The sequence below is a fragment of the Pteropus alecto genome, unplaced genomic scaffold (genome assembly GCF_000325575.1).
Source record: "Pteropus alecto unplaced genomic scaffold, ASM32557v1 scaffold20, whole genome shotgun sequence".
In the NCBI taxonomy this organism is placed as follows: Eukaryota; Metazoa; Chordata; class Mammalia; order Chiroptera; family Pteropodidae; genus Pteropus; species Pteropus alecto.
In genome coordinates, this window is record NW_006436298.1 from 36,661,448 (window position 1) to 36,685,118 (window position 23,671).

At 37.3% G+C, this 23,671-nt stretch overlaps 1 protein-coding gene and 1 pseudogene across 2 annotated transcripts in view; one reads left to right on the plus strand and one right to left on the minus strand.

The window, feature by feature from the left end:
• Positions 1-23,671, minus strand: part of NREP (neuronal regeneration related protein) — a 305,011-nt gene that overhangs the window by 267,332 nt on the left and 14,008 nt on the right. The gene's annotated exons all lie outside the window — the stretch shown is intronic.
• LOC112480877 lies at positions 21,039-21,157 on the plus strand (annotated as a pseudogene).

Here is a 23,671-nt window from a genome sequence, read left to right on the forward strand (position 1 = left end):
GTAAAAAACACATTGCTTAAAATGGTTGGATTGTCCAAGCAAACAAAGGTCACAAAGCAGTGGAGACTGTGGAACACAAATTAAATTAGTAATCAAATGGCATGCCCTAATATGACCGTAACTAAGACACTCAGGGGCTTCTCTGATTTCCCCTTTGTAAAATGGGCCTAATCACTCTAAATACATTTCACAGGCACATACAATAGATAAATGGATATATGCAAAGCTTTGCTCTTATTGATTAATATTGAAGGCTCAGGACCACCCTTTAGTTCTTTAGTGATCTATTTAGGTCACAAACAAGATATTTCTTGTGTTACTGAAGCACAGACAGATCATTCAAGGGATTCAAATCTTATCTCTGGTTAAAGGTATTCAATGGCTCCCTTTACACATATTTTACCAAATTAGAATCATAGGATCAACAAATTGTCTTTCATTTTCATCTACGATTAGCAAATCTACCCTAAAACCTTTTGTTAGGATCTAATCATATTTTAAGAAGTATCGTGTGTGTGTGTGTGTGTGTTTGTGTGTGTATGTGTATGTATTTCCTAGTTCAGCTTCTAGGAGGGCATAGATTCAATGACACACCAGTAGCAATGAGCATATCTGGCACCCAGATCTTGATTTCTGAATGCTATTTTCCAATCTTGGAAGAGAAATGGTTGATTCAAGTGCTAGAGTAAGGAAAATACAAGATGAACTTAGAACATCTTGTTTCAGAGGTAAGAAGTACTCAAAATATAATAAAAATGAAAACAGTTTGAGAATTAAAATAAATAATATAATCACTATATTATAATCCATTGGATAAAATAAAATCTATGACCTCATGAAATAGAAGAAGAGAGAGTGTGTGGGAGAAGAGGGAAGGAGAGGAAGGATAAAAACTTTTTTCAGTAGAATGCCAACTAATAATAGTAGAAGAAATAATGGTGTTAGAAAAATCCCTATTTTTCAAACATAGTAATAATAATACTAATAACTGATGGGTGCATTTCTGAAAAAAACTAACAACAGCTCACTCTCTTCCTCTCTCCCTATAATCCTGGAAGTAGTTGGCAAACTGTAACATTTTATAGTATCTTAATATACTTTTCAGCTCTCAACATTGAGATAAAGATGGAACCAAGAAAACAATAAGAAAGTGGTGGGAAAATAATCCCTTGATGCCATTTTTGAGTCAGTGAATCGAACCAATCTTAAATCTACCCTAATTCAGGACTTCCAATTACATAAAACATTAAATTTGCTATATTCCTTACCTCAGTTTTCTTATATGCAAGCAAAGCACAGTTACTGACACAGACTTGGGATCTCAAAGTTTAAGTCTGACTTTTTATGAATTTGGTTTCTATGATATAGTTCAATAGACTCACTCTAAAATCTAGTCATTATCACTACACAGACATTTGACTTTTCAGTGCTTCAGACTCATTATTTGTTAGATGGTTTTACATATAATAAATACAAGCCAGTGAAAATACAAAATGCAAATACTGAAAACTCCATAAGTCTGAGTTGAGATGACCTAATTAATGACAGCAAGAGTGATTGTGTCAAATATGATTCTAAGCAATGTCCCTAAATTCCAGTAGATAGTCTATAATATAGGCAGAAGTTTTCTTCCTCTCCTTTTTTCCTCATTCAAAATTCTCCCACAGAAATATATACCAAAGCCATGTGGATTTGAAACTGAAAGGTAATTACAGGTAGAGCGGCGTGCGTGTGTGTGTGGGGGGGTGGGGGGTGTGTATTGCTTTACTGTGGAAGAGAAATATGGAAGTACATCAATGGCATTCTGATTTTGTCCAGCAGTTATAATCTGCTCTATAATAATCTCTAGAATTTCACCTCCCGTATTTTTCCTTCTTTTTTTCTCTCTTCCTATCTTGTCTCCTATCCTTTACTGCATATTCTTCTTTCCTAATTATATTATGCTCTTTGAATCATTCAATAGTATTCATAATTCTCCTAGAAGACTCTAGTCCTTGAAGCACATGAATTCTTTCAGTGTAAATTAATAAATATGTCTTCAGTACCAATTCTCCTTCTTGGTTTAATACTATGAGAAGCAACAGAATATGAGAATGACCTAACTGGGAACTAGGCATCGTTAAAGAATGGAAGAACAAATAAATCATGAAAATTATTTATATGTACAGCCTAAAATCCTGGCTCAGATAATATGTTGCTGAAATTCAGTTAGCAAGAGTTTTCCAAAAGAAAAAAAAAAAGTAAATAAAATGATAGGTTGGACTTTATATTTTAAAAATACATTTTTCTTTCAAAACCAAACAAGGGAAAACTCTTACCCACATTCTTTTGATTAGCTTATCCTATTAAAACAAACAAATATAGTAGGCCATGTTTTGAAAAATCTTAGGTAATAAGCTTCTCTAGATAAAAAAATTAACCCTATAAAAAAAGAATTAACTGGCTTTTATACTTATTTTTGCCTTTTTAAAAATTCTTTCTCTCTTTGTCTTTAGAAGCTCTTATTTCTAAGCTCAGCTTGAAAGGAACTGAAGAACAATAAAAAACTATTTCATTGTATATTTAGTAGAATATGTTGAATTATGTTCAACAATAACACAGCTTTGTATTTTTAATATAAACTTTATGGATTCTAGGAGCATGGGAACTGTCTACTTGATTCAATTAAAGTCAATAAAAATACATGGAGATCCCAAAATATTTCAGGTACTCAGCCACATTAAGTGCCTAGTACATTTACCCTTATTATCAGCTCTCTTTGAATTAAATAAAAGAGCTAATGATTAGACAAATAACATGGGCTTTGGTTCTCTTGTCTCTAAAACAAGGTAGCCAGATTAAGATTGTTACCTTGCTCAAAAAAACAAAAAAAACACAAACAAAAAAACTTGTGATTCACATCTGTGTCTTCTCATTTTCAGGTAAGCAGTGATACTGCTACAGCCTGCAAAGTGGGTGGTAAATGTAAAAGTGTTGTAGGAATTCTGAGAAATAATGGCAACAGTAGTGGCATAGTTTTTGAATCTTGAAAACACCCTCAAAAAGAAAGAAATAAAGAAAGAAAGAAGAAAGAGAGAAGGAGAGAGGAAGGGAAGAGGGAAGAAGGAAGGAGAGGAAAGGAGGGACTTTAACTAGCAAAAACAAAGAAAACCGTTGACAAAACTTATGGCAAGATATTCCCGTAAAACCCAAAAGAGAAGCATTGAGGACAGGTCACCAAAATCCACAAGAGAACTACATGTTCCCAGCATCTGTGTGGGAAGAAGCAAAAGGTAATAAAAGAGTAGATTAGGAATCTGAGAATGGGAGAGCCCCCCAAAAGCCAATAAATATTCTTCGGAAAGCATTGCAGACCAATTTGAGAGTGGAGGCTGAAACTAGCAAAGTTTCTAAATTTAAAACAAATGAAAGAAGTATTTGGTTAACTTCGAAGGGACTGGAGCAGATATGAACATTCAGAGGTGACCAGTTGAGGTTGATCCTCCAAGATGGAGCCCCCACAGCGAGAAGAAACTGAGCAGAATAGTGACAATACAGACAAGGAAAGAGAAAGAGCTAATGGAAAGAAGCCAGTAAATCTCAGAAAGCAGACCAACATAATGCCTAACACCACCCAAAACAACAGAAGTAGTAACTATGTGAAGTTAGAAATACTATCCTTCTAAAAGTTGAGAAAAACTAATTTCTCATAAAAAGTTATAAAGACAAGGATTGAGGTCAAATCCTATACTTTATTATAAGAAAAAGAATGAGGAGAAAAACACTACCAATGATGAAAGCATGCCAGAAATATATGCCCATGTATCAGACCAAAATACCTCACAATGAGTCAATCGATATTAAGAAGTGATACGAGATATGAAAGAACAACATCAGAATCAAAAAAAAAAAAAACTTCATAAATGAAGTGAAAGGGCTCACAAAAGAAACAGAAATAAATTTTTTAAAAAACATTTCAGTAATGAAGAAAAAACTCGAAGGGGCAGAAAAGCAAATAAAAATACTATATAATGCCTTCAGAGAATTATAAGGTAAAAAGAAGTATTAAATTGAAAATTAAAAAGTAATGAAGACAAAAATCAAAAAGGAATGAAGACAGTTTAAAAAGGATTTAAAAGAAAGTGACAAACACTGCACATACACTAAGACCCAACAATGATAATAGGAGTCTCTGAAAAAAAGAAAATGTAAGCAACGTTTAAGAACATTTGCTAAACACTATAAATTCAACAAAACTTCTCTTAAATTTTTCCTTGAAACTGCATATTGATAATTACCAGCACCAAGACATGCTAGTAAAATGATTGGACTTTAAACAAATGAGCAAGTGACTTACAGAGGAAAGAAAATTAGATTTTTCATCTAATTAATTGTCATCTTCTGGCACTGTTTTATGCCACAAGATAATGAAGTAACAGATATAGTTAAGAAATTCTAAGAAAATGTGAGCCATGGATTTTATCCAGCCAAAACTGACTTTCAAATGTGAAGAGCACAGACGAATTGATATCAATGTGCAAAACCTTATGGACTAGCATTCCCATGAGCCCTCCTGAGGAATCCACGAAAGAATAAGCTTCAGACAACCCGAATGGCCAAAGAGATTACCACAAAACATGGTGGTAAGCATTAAATAGTCTTGTGTAGACTAAAACTAAATGAATATGAAAGGGAGAGAGTACAGTACTTGATGGCTGTAAGCTCAGACAACAGTAGAATCATTTTAAAAGGAGAGAAGGGGGGAGAGTAAGGAGAACATATGCAGAGCAAATTTTTAACTGCCCGGAGTAATCATATTGGTGGTAATAGCATTAGCATCGCTATTGTGAGTTTGTTGTGGTACAATGTGGAATAAATCAAGGGCATAATTACGGGATTCACAGTGTGAGAGAATAGAGATGCAGGTATAGTAAAGAAGATAGTAAGTTAAAGACGCTATAGTACTTAGGTATCCTTAACGCTCTGTCTCTGTCTCTGTCTCTCTCTCTGTCTCTCTGTCTCTCTGTCTCTCTCTCTCTCTCCACCCCTCCTTCCTTCCCTCCTCAAAAAAGGCCAGGAAGCCCTGGCCCACATGAGTTATACTGGAAGTAGATCATCTAGGCCTGCCAACAACCACAGCAGTGAGCTTGAGAACAAATCCTTCAACCCAGCCTCCAGAGAGATCCTGAACTAGAGGCACTCAGCTACATACACCAGATTCTATAACTGTAAGACCCACAGAAACTGTAAGATAAATGTTTGCTGTTTTAAAGTGCTAAATGTGGGGGTAATTTGTAAAGCAATAACAGAGAACTTTTACACAATGGTTTATGACCCAAACAAGGTCCTTGAGGCAAAGGATATGTGCTAGTGCAATAAATGAAACGAAAGAGTAGATGTGATCTAAATGATAAAGAAATTTGTAAACTGTAAAACAATGCTATTCTCAATAATTTTTTGTTTTAAAAAATATAGTTATTTTTCATTAAAAATATTACATGTATATCATTGTTTTTAAATAAATTAATATCTTTTTAATTTTCAGTTTTAATTCCCAATATAATAAATACAATAGCTTTAACTCGTATTTAAAAGTCTCTTGAGGATCCTCAACAATGTTAAAGAGTATACAGTGGTCCCGAGACCAAAATGACTAGAAACTGCTGGTGTAGAGTGTTATAGGTCATAGTATGGAGTATGCATTTTAATTTAAGTTGAATTGGACTAAAAACCATTGAAGGATTTTTAAGCAAGATGATATGACCTGATTAAAATTTTTAAAAGATTATTTTGGGTCCTCTAAGGAAGAATGGACTCTGTGAGAGAGAAATGTGGATCTCTGTCAGCACTTGGCAAACAATTACCCATAGATGTTTTCATGTGGACCTGAAGAGGGCAGTTCTGACACTGAGGGTTGAATTTTTCACATTAGGAAAAAAAAGATCTCATGTGAAAATAACTGATATTTCTATCATGCAATTGAAGCTTTGCTAGTATATTAATTTAAAAACATAGGAATAAACAAATCCCGATGACTTAGAATGCAGCGTGGAATTTCCTTTTCACTGTTCCTCACGCCCTGGTAATTTATTTGAAGCCTTGATGTGGCACTCTGCTGACTTTACCTAGGCACACCATATAATTTCTAAGCAAAATAGAGAAATTATACTTTAGTGACATTTCTGCAAGATGAAATAATCAGAAACAGGACTACTTACTGGCTGCATTCAGCTTTGCTTTTGCCATTACAAAATTCATGCTTTTATAAATTGGCAGTAATAGAATTTCACCTGCCTTATAAATAGCACTTTTTGAGATGGATAAAATGTTATCTCCAATAGTGCTGTGCCACAGAAATAGAAAACAAATAAATAAAACAAAAACCCTCTAATTTTTTCATTGTTGGATGAAATGTGGTGGGATTTTTTTCTGCCAAATATCAACCCACAGTAACAACAGGATCTAGTCTGAAGTTCTATGAAGTAAAAAATTTTAATTAATCTGAATTACTACTGGTGTTTTAGATATCGTTACTGAACTTTTCTACCAACTCTAAGGCATACCCAATGCTGTCGATGACTAGTTCTAGCTTGATTTTTCCCCTATAAGCAATGTTTCAGGAAATACAGTTAAAATTCTAGGAAAAACAAATTATACGTCTTTCCGAACTATATGAATTTCTGACCTTGTTAATAGCCTCCTTTATGAATTAATCAAACATCGAGGTAAATGCCTACCTAGTGTAGCCTAAATACAATACCACATCTTTCTCATTACTCTCACTAATTTCCCTCACTTAACTTTAAAAATTAAAAAAAAAAAATCCAATAAATTTTTCTTAGTAGAAAAGAAGAAGCTGCGTGACATTAAAGAATGAAATGTAACAGTACAAAAAGAAATTCAAGTCTGCTAAAGATTTGGTGTAGTTTGCCTGATTTGGGCTACAGAGTACTAATTTTAGCCTAAATTGATCATTCTGGCTTTTAACAAGCAGAAGATAAAATTTTAAAATTCTCTTTGGATCAACTTCGGGCAATTAGTTTAATATAACTATTGACCAGTGGCAGAATAGAAATTATTTTCCTGGACATGGGATTTTGAAACCAAATTTGGAATAAATGCAAACAAACCTGATATTAAAAGGTACAGCTTCCATGAAATGGAAATGTGATTACTTTTTTAAGCACTCTTTGCAACCTAATCAAATTTACCAAAGTGAGTTTTAAACAGTAGATTTGAAATAGCACTTTATTTGCAAAAATTCATTTCATGCAAATTTTCAAAACTATACTTAAAGTAAACACATCAGACATTAAATTATTTGCATGATAGCTAGCACAAGGAAACCCTGGAAGTCAGTTTAATTTCCTTCTACTTCTTTCCATCTCATATCCTTTTCTTTCACTCTTATTAACAAGCTCTCAAGATCCCACTGTTCTTGCTCTGTAGGATGGTAATTGCCACATGAGGCAGGATGATTTAAACATAAGAGACAGTAAGTACACCAGAGTCAAGCTTACATGTAGCAGCTGCCAGCATCATGTGATTTTAAAAGTTCCAAAAGGCCTCCGTGCCCCTTTCCCTATTTTTGCTCACTGGATTCTCTCTACTGCAGAGCCAGAAATTTCCATAGCTTCCACTCTTTGATCCGAGGAAGCAGAGACTCTTGACTAAATACAAACATTACCCAGGAGACATAGCATAGCAAGTGGTGGAAAAAAATTAACTCATGAGTTGTGAGCTTCCCACATTAGTGGGAGACTGTGAAATCCAAGCTAATCAAGGTGGAAATCCCTCTACAATATACTTGTATGGATGAAATGAGGCAGGTATAGGGTCAGTAAACTGGAACCTTGGTGGATAAGTAACATGGTGGGTAATGGTTGCTCACTTACTGGGGAAAAATGAATCTTCTCGCTGGAGCAAAAATTTCAAGTCTTAAGGCAAATCCAGTTCAGGAGATACAAGAAAAGTCAGGTACCAAAGAAGCAAGTCAGAAATAGGTCAGAAGACTTTTGCCCTGAGAGTATCTTAAAGGCATCATACAACCCCCTAGTTGGAAAAAAAAAAATGTATATGATCAGCTTTGTATTCAAATATTTGGAGATCAATTTCACTTCACTCCAAGTGAAGTGGAATTGTCCAATAGGTTGGCATTAACAGTCTGTAACTTAAGAGTGAAAACAGGACTGGTGATTTAAGACAAAAGAATTATCCACAGTGAGTTGATGGAGGACTGCGAAGAGGCGACATCACCAGCAAAATATATTAAAGAAGGACTGAAGGAATAGCTATGAAGACCAGTAGGCACTAGGCTAGAAAAAGGGGCAAGAAAAGAATTTGGGGATGAAAAAGAGAAGCCAGAAGGGTGTAGATAACTAAAGGAAAGAAAAGAATTTCAAGAAAAGATGTATAGACAACAGTGTCAACAGCCAGAGAGAAACAAGTGGAATAAGGAGCATTAAATGATGCTGGGTAGAGCAAAGTGGAAGGCAGTGATGAACATTCACTGCGTAGACTCAGTCAAATAGGATGAAGGGGCTCTGTGTGAAGAGAAAATGGAAGCACTAAGCATAAACCACTCAGTGGCCATTAAAGGAAGTAGAGAATCAAATGATAGTTGGAGGAAAGAGCAATGTCAAGGGAAGATTTTTCTTAAGGTAGAGGAGACCCAAAAGAGAAAGTAGATCTTGTCTCCTGCTTCCGGCTCTGAAGATGGTGAAAAGTGAGCATGTGTAGGCAAGAGTGTCTTGACCACAGATCCCTCTAGAAAAGGAACAGGGAGAAAATTAACTCCCCCTCTAAAGTAACAGATGTTTCTCTTCTAGATAGATTTGTTAAGGAATAAAAAACATTTCTCCAACTACCCCCCACTCCATTCTACCCCACCCCACTCCCACGCTGCAGACTATTCACTTCCTAGCAGTCACCCACCCACAGGGTCTTCGCCCCTTTCTTGCGCCAGGCCTGGTAAGACCCATGCCTTTCCCTTGTTTTCAGCTGAACCAGCTACTTGCCTCTAGACTAGAGATTCTTAACTTCTGCATTATTGTCATGTTGAACCTAGTAAGTTTTTATTGGGGTGGGGATAGGGGTTCCTGTGCATGGTAGAATGTTTAGTAGCATCCCTGGCCTCTCCCAGTAGCATGCTCTCCTATAGTCCTAACAATCAAATACATCTCCGAATATTGCCAGATGTTCTTCTGGGGCAAAATACCTCTTCCCAACCCCCACATTGAGAATCACTGCTATCGGCACTTCTGTCCACTGATTTTCCCTAAAGGCCAATACAGACATCCTCTCTAACTCTGCTTCTCATACTGCCTGTTACTGAAACAAACAAATGACATGTTTTTCTTTCCAATTATTTTTCACATTAGGTAAAAACTGACAAGGTTTAACAAATGTAATCCTGACAGAATTATAGTTTCAAGAATGCTGACAAAGTGGCCATGCCCCCAGACTCTAGGGAGCATGAAAGCAATGAGGACTGCAGTTTCCATGCCCCCTTTCCGGGCTTCCTTCTTTGCTAATAGTGGGATATGGCTGCGCCCCAGTTACGGTGAAACTGGATGCCGGACCCACTTCCTATTCATAGTCTTGTGAGACACGGACATAGGTTGCATGATCATTAGATTTGGTAGGTCGGCATCTTTATTTCACTGTCAGGTTTTGGCTGCATAGTCACCCCTTTTGCCAAAAATCAGTGTCATTTCTTAGCATTGTGTTCTTATTCTAGGGACCCCCATGCCTACTCTTCAAATATTCAGATTCCCCAGGTTTTAGTCTATTATTTTCTGACGTTGTATCATACTGAGAGATTTATGGTTCCAAGCCTGGGATCTCAACCCTTCCCCAGGAGACACAGTTCCTGAGATTTACGGTTCCAAGCCTGGGATCTCAACCCTTCCCCAGGAGACACAGTTCCTGGGTTGAGATCCCAGGCTTGGAACCATAAATTGGGTTGAGATCCCAGGAACTGTGTCTCCCCTTCCACTCCGAGGCTCCCTCCTTGACTGTCAGGCTACCCTGCACTAACCTGCACTCGCCCCTTTAGTTGTCCCGGTGGTCTCCAGGGCTCTGTCTGTGTGATCCAGCCCTCTCTCCAATCCATTTTCTCTGTACTTTTTATTTGCCTAAAACATCTTTATTGTACTGTTAAGGATAGTTTGATACGTTGGACTTCCAATAAATTTTTCTCACAGTCCAAGCAACATTGTGGATCCTCAGCTCATTTGAAGACAAGAAATGACAAATATACCTCGAGTCCAATAAATTATTAATAAATTTCTGATGGATTACACTAGCCTCATTTACTTTTCAAAAGCCTCTCTGCGTCACTATTTACGTCCTTTTCCTCATCCCTCTGAGGAAGGGGTTTACTAGGTTAAGCCATTTTACACAGGTGGCAATACTAACAGACAACTTAGTTGACTTAGGGAAACATCCTTGACCCCCTAACCAGGGAAGACATTAAAAGCACTCGCTTCTATATTGACTGTCCCTGTCTTTTTGAAGACGTATTTGCATATCTCTTTGGAATTTCTCTCTTTGAATGGCTTAATTGATAGAAATATAAAGGGAAACTGGCCCTACAAAAAGGACAGAAGTATGGTCTCCTCTCTCCCTCATGTTTCTATCATCTTGAGGATGGTTACCATCAATCAAAATGGGGACCTCAGTCTACCTTAGCAACACCCTCCAACTGGCTCCCAGATCAATCAACATGCCTGTAAATATTTTGCTTTCAGCCCTCTGCCCTCACATAGTACCCAGAGAAATAAATCCCTATTCTTCCAACCCATTTCTAGCTAATTCATTTAGTACCTGCTCTAAAAATTAAGCAGATACTTCCCCCTAAGACTTTCATAAAAAATCCTTTCCAAATCCTACCAATTCTCCTCTGAATGTGTGTAGTCTAACATAGCCACTGACTCTAGCATATGCCTAACTTTTTAGAGAGAAATTTTTAAAGAAAAAAGAGAGAGAGAGGAAAAAATGCCCCAAAATGTCAATACAAAAGTCTAGGATAGCTACCATTTTCCCAAGGACTGATAGCACACACAAACAATAAGACTAGTCTCTCCCTTCAGCAAAGACTCTTGAGAATTTGAAGAATGTACACACAGAATTGATCTATTCATGTCATGGATAAAACTGACAGGAGAGGGGCTTTAGATTATTCCATTCCCTAACCTACAAGAAAATTATCATTTACAACCATAATATTTTCCCCATTATTGAAAACAGTAGCTATAACTCTTGGTTTGTAACCAAACTTTTTATTTAACTGGCCTAGGAAAGTTGATTAAAATTCCATTTGGTGTTATAATTTAAAAACAAGTGAGATGACACTTCTAAGAATATATATACATCCACTTTTTTGAGTCATTTGGAAGGATTATAGAAATAAATTAAATTCACAATAAAAACAGTACAAGTGAGAATTGGTCCCTGTGGGTGTACGGGGATTGAATATAAGAGAGGAAGTGATAAATTGGGAAAGGAGAACAGGATGCATCTCTCTTTGGGCCACAAAAAATAACATAGGAAACTGGGGAAGAGTGCAGAAAGGGTTTTCTTCTACTTCTTTCCTCCCACAGGAAATCACTAATACTTTCTGAGAAAAGGGATAAGCTGCCCAGTTTTTACCCATTAGTGAAACAGCAATTTCTAGACTTAAGCATATGCCCATTACAAGAGCTCAAGAAAATTCTGCTTAGAAAGAAAACACTTGACAGTAATCCCCATTGTTTCTAAAGTAAACTCACCCTATTTTAAATGTAACTCCAAAAATTGGACTTCTAAAGAAACGCAAGCAGATTAATATAGGAAATTCTAAGACCCAGCTAAAAACACTCCAGTGTAATGTAATCCTTATCCAGAACTAATTGAAGCAAAATGGGCAGCATGAAGAAATGTATGCTATTAAAGGAGCATTTGAAATTTGAATATACGACATGCCAGCCTTTTGGGGAACCTTTGGGAAAAGCAGCTGAGGGGAGCTATTTGGTGCCCTCATTTCCCTCATTGCAACCCTCCTCGGAATGTGACCACTATGGGAGTAGATCTAGCCCTTAACAGATCGGGTCTGGCACCTTTAATCCAGAGTGACAATTGAAAAGGCCAGGCTACTTTCCATGCAGGAAGAAGCTGGGGCATCTCCCTTACACCCTTTTCTCCCCCTATACAAGGCCTTACTTCCTGGGCTGTCCTCGGAATTAACCTACTAACCTAGCGATCAGAGCAGACAGACATATATTTGATTTGGTAAAAAATCCCCAGGATCAAGCCCCAGGCTGACTTCCACCTCTAGAATTTAACCACCCACCAACCTTCCCCTATGTCATTTTCACTAGGTCATGATGAAAAAACATTCAGATCTCTAGTTTAATCACAACTTCTGATTCAGAGGAGGAAATAATGGCTTTAAAAGTCAAAAGCTATTCACAGAGCTTCTGTAAATAGCTATTTACAGAGCTTCTTATCCGTCTTCTAGTAATAAGTGATTCTTCATATAATTCTATTTTATACAACTCCAAAGAAATAGTTTCTGATCTGTTTGACTATTTTGGAATTATCATACAATCATTTATAATTATTTAGAATCTCTTCCTACATTTAAAGCCTGGAAAACAATAGAAAAATTACATTGTCGACTCCTGTGAAATAGCACATATGCAATACAATACCATGTTAAAACTTAAAGATGGGTGAGTGTTAGTTTATGTGTGTGTTATAATACCCCTACATGATTAAAAATAATATTTAATTTTTGTTACCATTTGGTTTGCAAGGCTCAAAAAGATCTCTTTCCCCATCTGCTTTAGGATCACTATTCCCCACACACTTGCTAACTCGGCTCGCGTTGATTTCTTGACATGGGGGCGGGGGCTAACTCCTACCAGAGCAGCATTCTGACTGCTAAAAGACTAATATCACTATGCAACATATCCATATGTTTCTTGCCTGATCATTAAAATCCATATTTTTAAGATCCATGGAATCTCAATACCCTTGAAACGCCAAGTGACATAAAACATTTCTGTGTTCTTCTTTCCACTGCTATGAGCTAAATTGTGTCACCCTAAAATTCATATGTTGAAGTCCAAACCTCCAGTACCTCAGAATGTGTCTGCATTTGGAAGAAGAGTCTTTACAGAGGTAATTAAGTTAAAATGAGGTCATTAGGTTGGGCCCTAATCCATATGACCGATGTCCTTACAAGAAGAGGAAATTTGGACACAGACACGAACAGGGGAAAGACAATGTTAAGACACTTGGAGAAGATGACTATCCACAAGCCAAGGAGGGAGGCCTAGAACAAAGTCTTTCCTCCTGGCCCTCAGAAGGAACTGATCCTGCTGACACCTCTATTTTAGACTTATAGTCTTCAGAACTGTAAGAAAATAAATTTCTGTTGCTTAAGACACTCCGTCTGTGGTATTTTGTTATGGAAACCCTAGCAAACCAATACACTTACCAAGGGAGGAAGAGTGCAGGAAGTTTTAAGATGCCAAAAGGACAGACTGTAAAACAGTAGGAAATGGGGAAGTCCATTAAGATGACAAGTGGGAGCCAACAGGTTACATAAGAGTACAACTGTTATGCACTCCTTGTAAAGGAAAGGATTAATTTTAGAGCCTGCTGGACCATGAAAGGTGTAAATTAAACAAAATTATCTCTCCAATCTTAGTTTAAAAAAACAAACAAACCATAGAAGAACACTGAAATGTATTAAGATATAAAGTATTAAAAAGAAATCTGCCATATTGAAAGTATGTTAGGGTATTGAGTTAAAATCAATAGTCTTAACATTTGAATACAAAAGACAATAAAAAGACATAAGTCTTTCAAGCTACACAGTAGCAAATTCTAGGATTCCTTTAAAATGCTAAAAAGAAATCTCACTGATTTACTCACTGCAAAAGGGTAGTGAAAACAGTCCTAAGGTAACTGTAGCATAGCACAATTTAGTCTGGTAAGAAATAGATTTCAATTAAATTTATAGAATCACTGATAATGGATTTTTCCCAATATAATTTTTTAATATTTACATATTTTCTTCTAATAAATACTGATACCTAAATGGCAACTTGAAACAAGTCATTAAGCAATTTTGGTCCTCTGTTTCCCTAGTATGAGTTATAGATACATAAATATCTGAGATACTCAGATTAAACTTTTTATCTTCCTGGATAAAAACTATCAGAGGTGGCAAGAACAAAGGGATACACTATATGATAAGTAGCTTTATTTTGCTCTGATGATCTTCATTGCATAATTCTGCTCACCAGGGTGGATAAATGTACCACCTAGTGTTTCACAAAAGAGAAAGCATTTTTCTGTCTTTATGTCACAGAGAAGATTGAATTCTCTTAATCGTACATTATGCTTTTGTCTTAAGCATCAACCCACCCCTTGGTTTTCTATCCATGAACCAGAATATTGGGTTGATTATGATCCTGCAAGCACACCCTTTGCCAAGGTTTATTTTTCATTAGTTTTCATTATTTTTCATTAGTTTCAATTCTGGAGGGAAGGAGATAGAGCCTATATAGGTGATGGATGGGGTTAAGGGCTCAAGGACTAATATGATTGTATAAGAAGCTACTGCTTGCTGGGTGATATATGGACATATTGGAATAATAAGCACTAAAAGTGAGGAGGCAGCATGGAGCAGTTGGCAGGACAACATGCAGCCTAAATGACATCATTCATTTAATAGGTGTAACATATGGCAGCTATTACATCTCCAAAACAAATGCAAGACTAACCAACACTCACATAGAAAAGAAGCTTCCATTCTTAATTTTTTAAAATAAAAGGTCTCATTCTAAGTTGCTGCTAATTCCAACACAATAATAACATATTTCTAAATGCAATAATATAGACCTTGCTAAGAAATTGTTTCACATGATAATATATAAAATGTTAAATTTCTTGTTTTTGCCTTTTACAAATGTTTAAAGTAGTGGTGTAGGAACTCAATTGGATAATTTCATGGTTTTAAGTAGCAATTGAATTTTGTAATATATAAATCAGTTCATTATTGTTTTCAGAATGAAGGATATAAATGCTCTATATTAAAGCTGGCCTTTGCTTAAAGCACATAAAACATATCTTCAATTCTACCATTTTCCAATTAATCTCATTTTTGTGTTGCACAAAACACAGGAGAAAGCTCCAGTGATCTTTCGGGGACCTAATTTTGTACTTGTTCAACATGGTTTTCAAAGAGTCACCCTAATCAAGAAAAGAGAGAGAGAGAGAAATTGAGAATTTATAACCACTTTCTCTCCACCAATGAACACTGGAAATTATTTTATCATACTTAAGTAAAATCCTTCATCTAGATGCCAGCTCTTCTACTGAGCTACCCTTAAGGTCTCAGGCCCTCTGCAGACACTCCAGAAGGGAAAGGGCCTAGGACTGACAGATAAATACAAAACAACTTTGCATCGAAATTCAAACAGGGACCCAGAAGTTAGGTCATTCCACATTGCCTACCTCTGAATTCTATTCTTTATCCATGACCCAGAGTGCAATTCTCCCGTCTCTTGACTTTAATGCCATTCGTTTAGCCCTTTGCTTCTTTCTGACTTTTCTCAGCCATCATACCTCCCTTATACCATTGCCTAAGGCTTTACAATGCACCCTATGGAATATCATTCTTCTGCCCAGAAATTTCCATCACTTTTAACTTTTTTAAGAATGCAATTCCTCTACCGAGTGTCTACTCACTTTTTTTCCAGATTGCATTACCCTGATTTTCCTCTGGGAAACTTCTTCATTCTGTCCAAATACTTACAGTGAAGTTAACTCCAGCCCTGTCTCCAGGGGCATACAAGAATTAAAGAATAATCAACCAAAGAATAATATTTTACCTTCTCCTCTCTCCATCATCCCCCTCTTTGTGGTTATGATGAGTTTAGAATGGGCATGTGAACCGATCAGATCCAATGAGATGCAAGATGTTCTAGAACTGCTGACAAAGGCAAACTCTGTTCTATTACACATAACCTGGAAGAATGTAGACCTGGGGTATTGGTAAACACATTTCCAACACTGAAACCTAAGAATAAAGCCACAGTGAATGATCCAGAACCAACAGATGGTGCAAGACCACTGTGAAACCTCTATACAGCCATTTACTTCTTACGTTACTATTTAATTATCTCAGGAGTGGAATTGAATATCCCTTGAGATCAAGTTCCTGGATGTTTCTTAGTACCTTCAACTGTGTCTAACATATTTTATACTTGCTCTGCCAAAAGAAAGAGAACTATAATAATATAATAAATAATGTGTACATCTTTGTTCCACATTCCATTTACACCCCAAATTAAAATTAATCTGAGAGATGTAAAGTGCTCTCCCTCAATGTACCTCTCATGGTGTGAGCATCTCACCACACTGAATGTGATTCCAGAATTCAAAGAAACTTTTAAAAATACTACACTGTCCTTAAACACAAGGCTTCTACTTTGTATGGAGCTCAAGTGAGTATTTAGGAAGTTTTAAGGTAATTTTCACTGTTAATTTTTGCCTTAAGTGTTGATTTTATGGCCAAACCCCTGAATAATATATGGCTCTTTATGTGACAGGCTAGTGCAGACCATGGTCATACTAGATTCAGAAGGAGAGACCGATGTGATTGAAGATCTATAGCAGGAGCTTGATGTGACATTTCCTGATATCATACTATAGGAAAAACTTGTCTACTTCTCAGAGCCTGAATTCTTCATCTCCAGAAACTCATCTGGAATGCCCAAAGTGCTGTTACTATTAAAACGATTAAGTTTACCTCAATAAGAGTGACCTATGGACCTCTGACCATCATTGGTTGTTCATGAGTCCATGGGGTACAGGGAGGTTGATCCACAGAGAATTTCCAGTACATGTATGCAAATGTGTAAACTTTTTGGTTCTTAAAAAACTGTTTTTTTCCTTTTACATGCTCTTATGCTTCTCTGAGCCTCATTAAGGTTTCTCCCAAGGAGACCTGATGAGTAAGAATATAAGAACCTGGAAGTCCCAGTATCTGGTATCACAGTGAGAATCCAGAGAGGTACCAGGGTCTCAAACAGAGATTGACCTTGAGGTACATTGAGGCAGATGGGCCACAAATAGCCTCACACAGATTCTGTTTCCTAGCATGGTATACAGGCACAGAACATTCCTACCTCTTTTAGCCTGGCGTAGAAGAAGCAGAGAGAGCTATCTGACCAGAAGGCGCCATGCAGACTGCTCAGTGTAGAAGATGAAGAAAACGTGAAGACTCACATGTTAGGATAGGTGCAATAAGGTAGGGTCTGGACATCCCCGTGTGGGAAACCGCTGCTTCGAGGCCCCTGGTACATAGGAACATATGAGAGGCTGTGTTGGCCCCACTGGCCAGGTATTCCACCAGCCACTCCTCCAGCTACACTCAGGTACCAGGGCTTGGAGCCCCTCTTTGTGGCTCAAGGTGGGTTCCTTTTCTCACCCTCCAAACCAGAAAATCTTTCTCTAATTTCGGGGTTTACCCTGTCCTCTTCCTACTACTTCTTCTAAATATTTTGTCCAGAGCCAAAATACTTAGTTCCCTAAGGACTTAGGGTTTGGAACACAACTCTGGAGAGGCATTTTCTAGTCACTTCCCTTCCCTGAGGTGATGAGCCAAGAGCTAACCATCTGCTCCAATGGGGAGAGGAAAGAAGTGCCAAAAGAAATAAAATAATAAATCTCAAAGGTATTATTCAACCATATTCTCCTCCTGCATTAAAAATGTACCTCCCTGCAAAGAATTTACCCTATGTGCAGGTATTATGCCTCATCCTCACCTTCTATGTTTTGCCAATGAGGAAACTAAGGGCCAGAGATCTAAAGTGCTCATAGTAATAACTTCAAAGTTACAGAGTAGTGGTTAGGGACACAAGCTTGGGAATCAGCTAGCAAAGTTAAATCCTGGCCACACTACCTACTAGCTATGTGCCCTTGGACAAGTTCCTTAATATCTGTGGCCTCTATCTTTTCTTCTCTTAAATGAGTATGGCTAAAATAGTATCTACCTCATTGAGGTGTTGTAATTAAACAAGAAAGTGTAAGTAAAGGGCTTTGAGCAGTAGCTGGCACATAGTGAATGTTCTATGTGCTATGTATATGTTAGCTATTGTTTGTTTGTTTTTTGTCCAAAAACATGAGCCAGTTAGTAGCAGAACTGGAACAGAAACTGAGTTTTCCAAATTCCTGGCTGGTGCTCTCCTCTGTGCAAGGCTCCTCTCACTGTGCTATCAACACAGTGCCTGGCCAATAGTAAGCAGTCAATACATGTTTATTGGTTGAGTGCAGAAGTGTCCACAGAACAGAAACTCACATGTATAGGAATTTCAGAGACAATAATAGTGAGTCAAGAAGGTCTTTGTTAAAATAATTATTTACATAGGAAAATATTCAGAATATATCTCTAAGTAGTCCACAAATTTGATACCAATGGTGTTAAATATATGTATACATAAATATGTATAAAAGTAATGTGGAAATTTTATGCATCAAAATGTTAATGCTATGGTATATAATTTGGAGTGGCTTTTATTGTTTTCCTTTGTGAAATATTTCATTTTCAAGTATTCTGCAGGGAACATGAATTATTTTTTTAACAGGAAGAAACAATTTTATTTTAAGGTGGCTGGATCTAATTTAAAGATGAGTTGAATACAAATGGAAGAATTAATGATATCCTTTTTCAGTAATTCTTCATAATTCCCCAGTTTCATAATACAATTTTTGTGGAATTCAATGTGAACAACTCGATTATGAAAGTTATTACATTTAGCTTCAATTACAATTACTAACTGTTCTTCTTCTGTTCACACGGCACCTGGTAGAAGTGACGTTCAGGTGGTTGAGCCTAAATGACCTATAAGTACACAGGTGCTATCTAATTAAGAAAAAAAGTTTTCTAAAAATCTCAGGTAGATCATATCCTGGGGTCAGAAATGTCACATTTGGCTTGAAGCTATCATATCCTCCTAAATGTATAAATAAATACATGTACAAGTGACTAATAATAATGAGGTAGACACAATGTAGTATGTGACACTATGTCAAAAGTTATTACAGGCAACACATTTAATCAATCGGCGGCTTCATTTCAAAGCTTCCTCCTCCTCTGCCTCTGCCCATTCTAATTAATTGAAGTGAGAAGATGTGGTGAGCAGCCTCTAAAATGGCTTGCAGTGATTCCCATCTCCTCGTATTCATGCCTTTCTATAATCCCCACACTCACACTTTAAGTCTGGCTGGGCCAATGACTCATTTGTAACAAATACAAAATGGCAAAAGTGACGGGATGTCACTTGCAAGACTGAGTTACAAAAGGACTGTGATTTCCGTCCTGGGCACTTTCACTCTCTTGATCTGAGGGAAGCCAGCTGCCATGTTGTGAGCTGTTCTGTGACTGTCCCTTGCCTAGACAGCAAAGAACTGATATCTCCATCCAACAGCCATCAAGGACCTGAGGACTACCAACACCATGTACTGCAGCCGGGGAAGCAGACTCTCCCCAGGGGAGACTTGCGAAGATTACAGCTCCAACTGACACCCCGACTGCAGCCTTGTGAGGGACCAAAGGCACCCAGTTAAGCCACACCAAGATTCCTGACCCACAGAAACTGTGAGATAATAATGTTTGTTGTTTTAAGCCACTGTTTTGGGGTAATTTGTTATGTAGCGATAGATTACTAATGGAGGGGGGAAGAAAACTTAAACCAATACCACACAAGGTAATAAAAAATAGTAATAAGAGGCATAAAAGCTAGAACAATTTGGGCAACAAAATAATGTGTTGTTAGATAATAATGTAAAATTGGATTATAAATAAATATACAATAAATATACATTGGTACTGATATAAGTAAATGATTGAAGAAAAGAAGGAAGACCTATTTCTTACAGAAAAATTCCAAATATTACATACTCCTCATACTCCCTCCTTATCCAATCCAAGGAGGTATAGCCTAGTTTCCCACCTTCTTGAGTGTGGGCTGGACCTAAAAACTTGTTTCCAAAGAATAGAATACAGAAAGGGAAAATGGTGGCTTTAGAACAGAGAAACCTGAAAACTCTGCCTTATCTAAGTGATGAAGATTAACATCAGCAGAAATAAATCATGTGGATGTACAGCCCTTTATGATGTGATGAGAGGAGACTGCACCTCTGTGGTATTCTTCCCCAGAACTTACAACCTAGTCTAACCACGAGAAAAATAGCAAACAAACCCACAGAGGGGGATAATCTACAAAATATCTGACCAGTACTGTGCAAGACCATCAAGGCCATGAAAAACAAGAAAAAACTAGAAAACGGTCACGGACCAGCGGAGACCAGGAAGACATGACAACTAATGCAATGTGGTATCCTGGATTGGCTCCTAGGACAGAAAAGGGACATCAGTAAAAAACAAAACAAAAAAATGAGCCTTCTCTCTTCCTGTGTCTCTCTTGTGTGCTTTTATAAAGACACTTGTTATCAGATTTAAGTCTCACTCAGATAATCCAGGATGATCTCATCTCAAGATCCTTAATTGAGTTATATCTGCAAAGACTCTTTTTCCAAATAAGGTAACAAAGACATCTCTTTGTAAGCAGCAATATTGGTGGCAGATCACTAATAATACTCTAGAAGATCTTAGATTATATTTTGTTTTTGTAAGCATGTCTAAGTCACCAAAGATGGAAAACTGTCCTGATCTTTCCAGTATCTTCAAGGTGAAGAATGTGAAATCGCTTTCGTATTTGGTTATTTTTCCTCCCCTTTTTAATTAAAGGTTTAGAAGAAGGAGATTGGTCAATCGCTACAAAAAAATATTATCTGCAGATCCAACAACTCTGATTTTCTTTGAGTATTTGTCATAACACAGTAAAATTCCAAACTACAAAATTTGCTCGAATTTGTTCAGTACTTTGAGCAAATGCAAGATAAATTATTCCATTGGATGCTCCTTCCTCTGTATTTATCAACAAAGTTATTTCTACAGCTCAATCCTGTGATTTAAAAGCTTAAAATGAATATGTGGAATCTATAGCCATGCTACCCTGAACAAGCCTAATCCTGTCTGATCTCCGAAGCTAAGCAGGGTTGGGCCTGGTTAGTACTTGGATGGGAGATCACCTAGGAAGACCAGGTGCTGTAAGCATAAAAAAATAAAATAAAATAAAATAAGGGATTGTAAACCGACAAGGTCCTTGCAATCTGTGAGGTCAACCAAGGGTTGCTGTGCCTAAAAAAAAAAAAAAAGTTTGTGCATAGGGGAGTATGTGGAGTTCCTTACCTGAACTTTTTCTCTTTTTCTTTTTTTTGGGGGGGAGGAGGTGGGGAGGTTGGTCCTTTCTGAGATTTATTCTTATCTAATGGGCATTAATTTATTTTCTTTTAATTTCCTTGGGTTATTTTTCTTAATATTATAAAATGGGATCTACTGTCTCAAATGGTTCTAGTTGAAAAGTTGATTTCAGGCTTATTCAGAATTCTCACTCTCGTGGTTAGAAATCTGCGTCCTTTTGGTGTAGGGGTAGGGAAAAAAAATCGGATGACACAAACAGACAAAATCTCACAGACAAGGAATACAAGAATGTCAGGTCCCACAGCCCTGGAATCCAGCTTTGACTGCAGGCCAAACTTCTTTGACTTAGGTAGAATGGCCACTCTCTCTTTCCAGAGTCATCCAGCGCCAGAATACAGACAGAGATTGACGGAAAAGAGGAACAACTGATTCTCCATTCCAAGGTTCTCTGTGCTTCTGAACACAGAATGCACAAACCTTAAAACAAATCGCTTAGGAAGCCCATCAGTATGAGCCCTGTCTTGCTCTCTCTGATAAGAACACACTACAGTGCTTCTCACAGCCCGTCTTTTCCTGACCACCAGATTCGAAAATCAAAACCGATTTTGGTGTTTAACATGGCAAATTTACCAATGTAATGAAAAGAAGTTGAAGATATAAGGTCCTATGATATTTAAAAACTGTACATATCACCTTTTCCCTAGTCGCCAGCTTATGTCATAAAACCATCTGCTCTCCTTACCTAGCCATAGATGTCCTCTTACTTGTCCTCTTTCATCTCCTCCTGTCTCATTTGAACCATTTGAACATTCCGCTTTCCTCATGCCTAAATCCCAAATGTCAGTTCCAATCATCCCATCTCAAGCCAAATGATCCCTGAGATGTTCCCAAGTGTTCAGTTCTCAGAAGGTGTTCATCTGTTTCTTTCCATACCCTCCTAACCTTCCTTTCTTTACAGTAATTGTGCATATTAGTCATTGAATTTCATGAGATAAAGCTGCCTGTGTGACCACCCTCTTCTGCCAACACCCTTCACACTGTTCTAGAGGAACAAATGTAACACTCAGCTAGGCAGCAAGGAGGGCTTGAGCTAAATTGTTTTGGTAGAGGCACAATGTGAGGCATCTGAGTCTTGCGGTGCAATACCAGGCTCTATGTGCATTGTCTCTGTCCCCCCCATTCTATTCTTTTGAGGATCCTTGGGGAGAGTCCCTCAACTTAAATGACAGTCACTGTGACTACTACTCTCCCTAGAATCCTACAGGATTGAGGTCCACTGCCTCTTTCTTCTGTTTATCGACAGTCTTCTTCCCATTTCATAGATTTCACTATATTCCAGCTTCCCATTTGCCTGAACTCATTGTTTCTCCAAAAGTATCATTTAAGAATTTACTAGATACTACAAATTATTTTATCTATTCTCCTAAAATAACATCTGGTCTTTCAAATCTAGCTGTGATGCAAAATGGCAACATGAACTTCATTTTGTTATGCATATGAATATGAATTAAAATGCTTATAAGTGTAACTCGAGATAACCTATTCATAGAAAGTTAATACCTTTATTATAATGGAGAACTCTTTGTAATAACTTAGAAGTCATTCAAAAGTGATCTAAAAATAAGACTTCAGAAACTAATTAAGTTGTGACATCTGGACTTCGTAGATCAATCAACAAAGCTAGAGAGAAATGTTGAAAGAGTGAGATTTTCAATCAGAAGATTAAGGCTCAAATCCTGTCTCTGCTGCTTCCTAGTCAGGGGGCCTTGAGTAAATTTCTTATATTTTGAAGTATATGCACCTAATACCTTTTCCAGTAAATTAGTTGTGCTCCTACTTTTTTCATAACTCCCTATATCTATCCCCTTTGACTTTCAGCTCCTCCCATTAAAAGTAGAGACTATTTCCTCATTTCCTGAGTCAGGGGTAGCCTTATACTTTGGCCAGTAGGATGCAGCAGAAGGAGTTAAGTGAAGGCACCCACCCTTAATCTTGAGAGGACTTCACATCTCCACTCACTCTCTTGAAACTCTGCAAGGCCCACTGAATAAGCCTGAGCTAATCTTCTGGAGACACACGTCCAGTCACCTCTGTGGGAGCAGCTGAGAAGACCACCAAACCCCAGACCTATGAGTGAGGCCATCCTAAACTAGTCAATCCCCAGAAATCTGCCAACTTACTGCAGACCCATGAGCAAGCCTATTTAAGATCTACTGAGCCCAGTCTAAACCAGAAGAATCACCCACTCAAGCCATAGACTTGGTTAAATAAATTCTTATTGTTTCAAGCTACTAAGGTTTGGGACAGTTACCCAGCAATAGCTAACTGATTACAGGTACTGCACAGGTTGTTGTGAAGACTAAATGA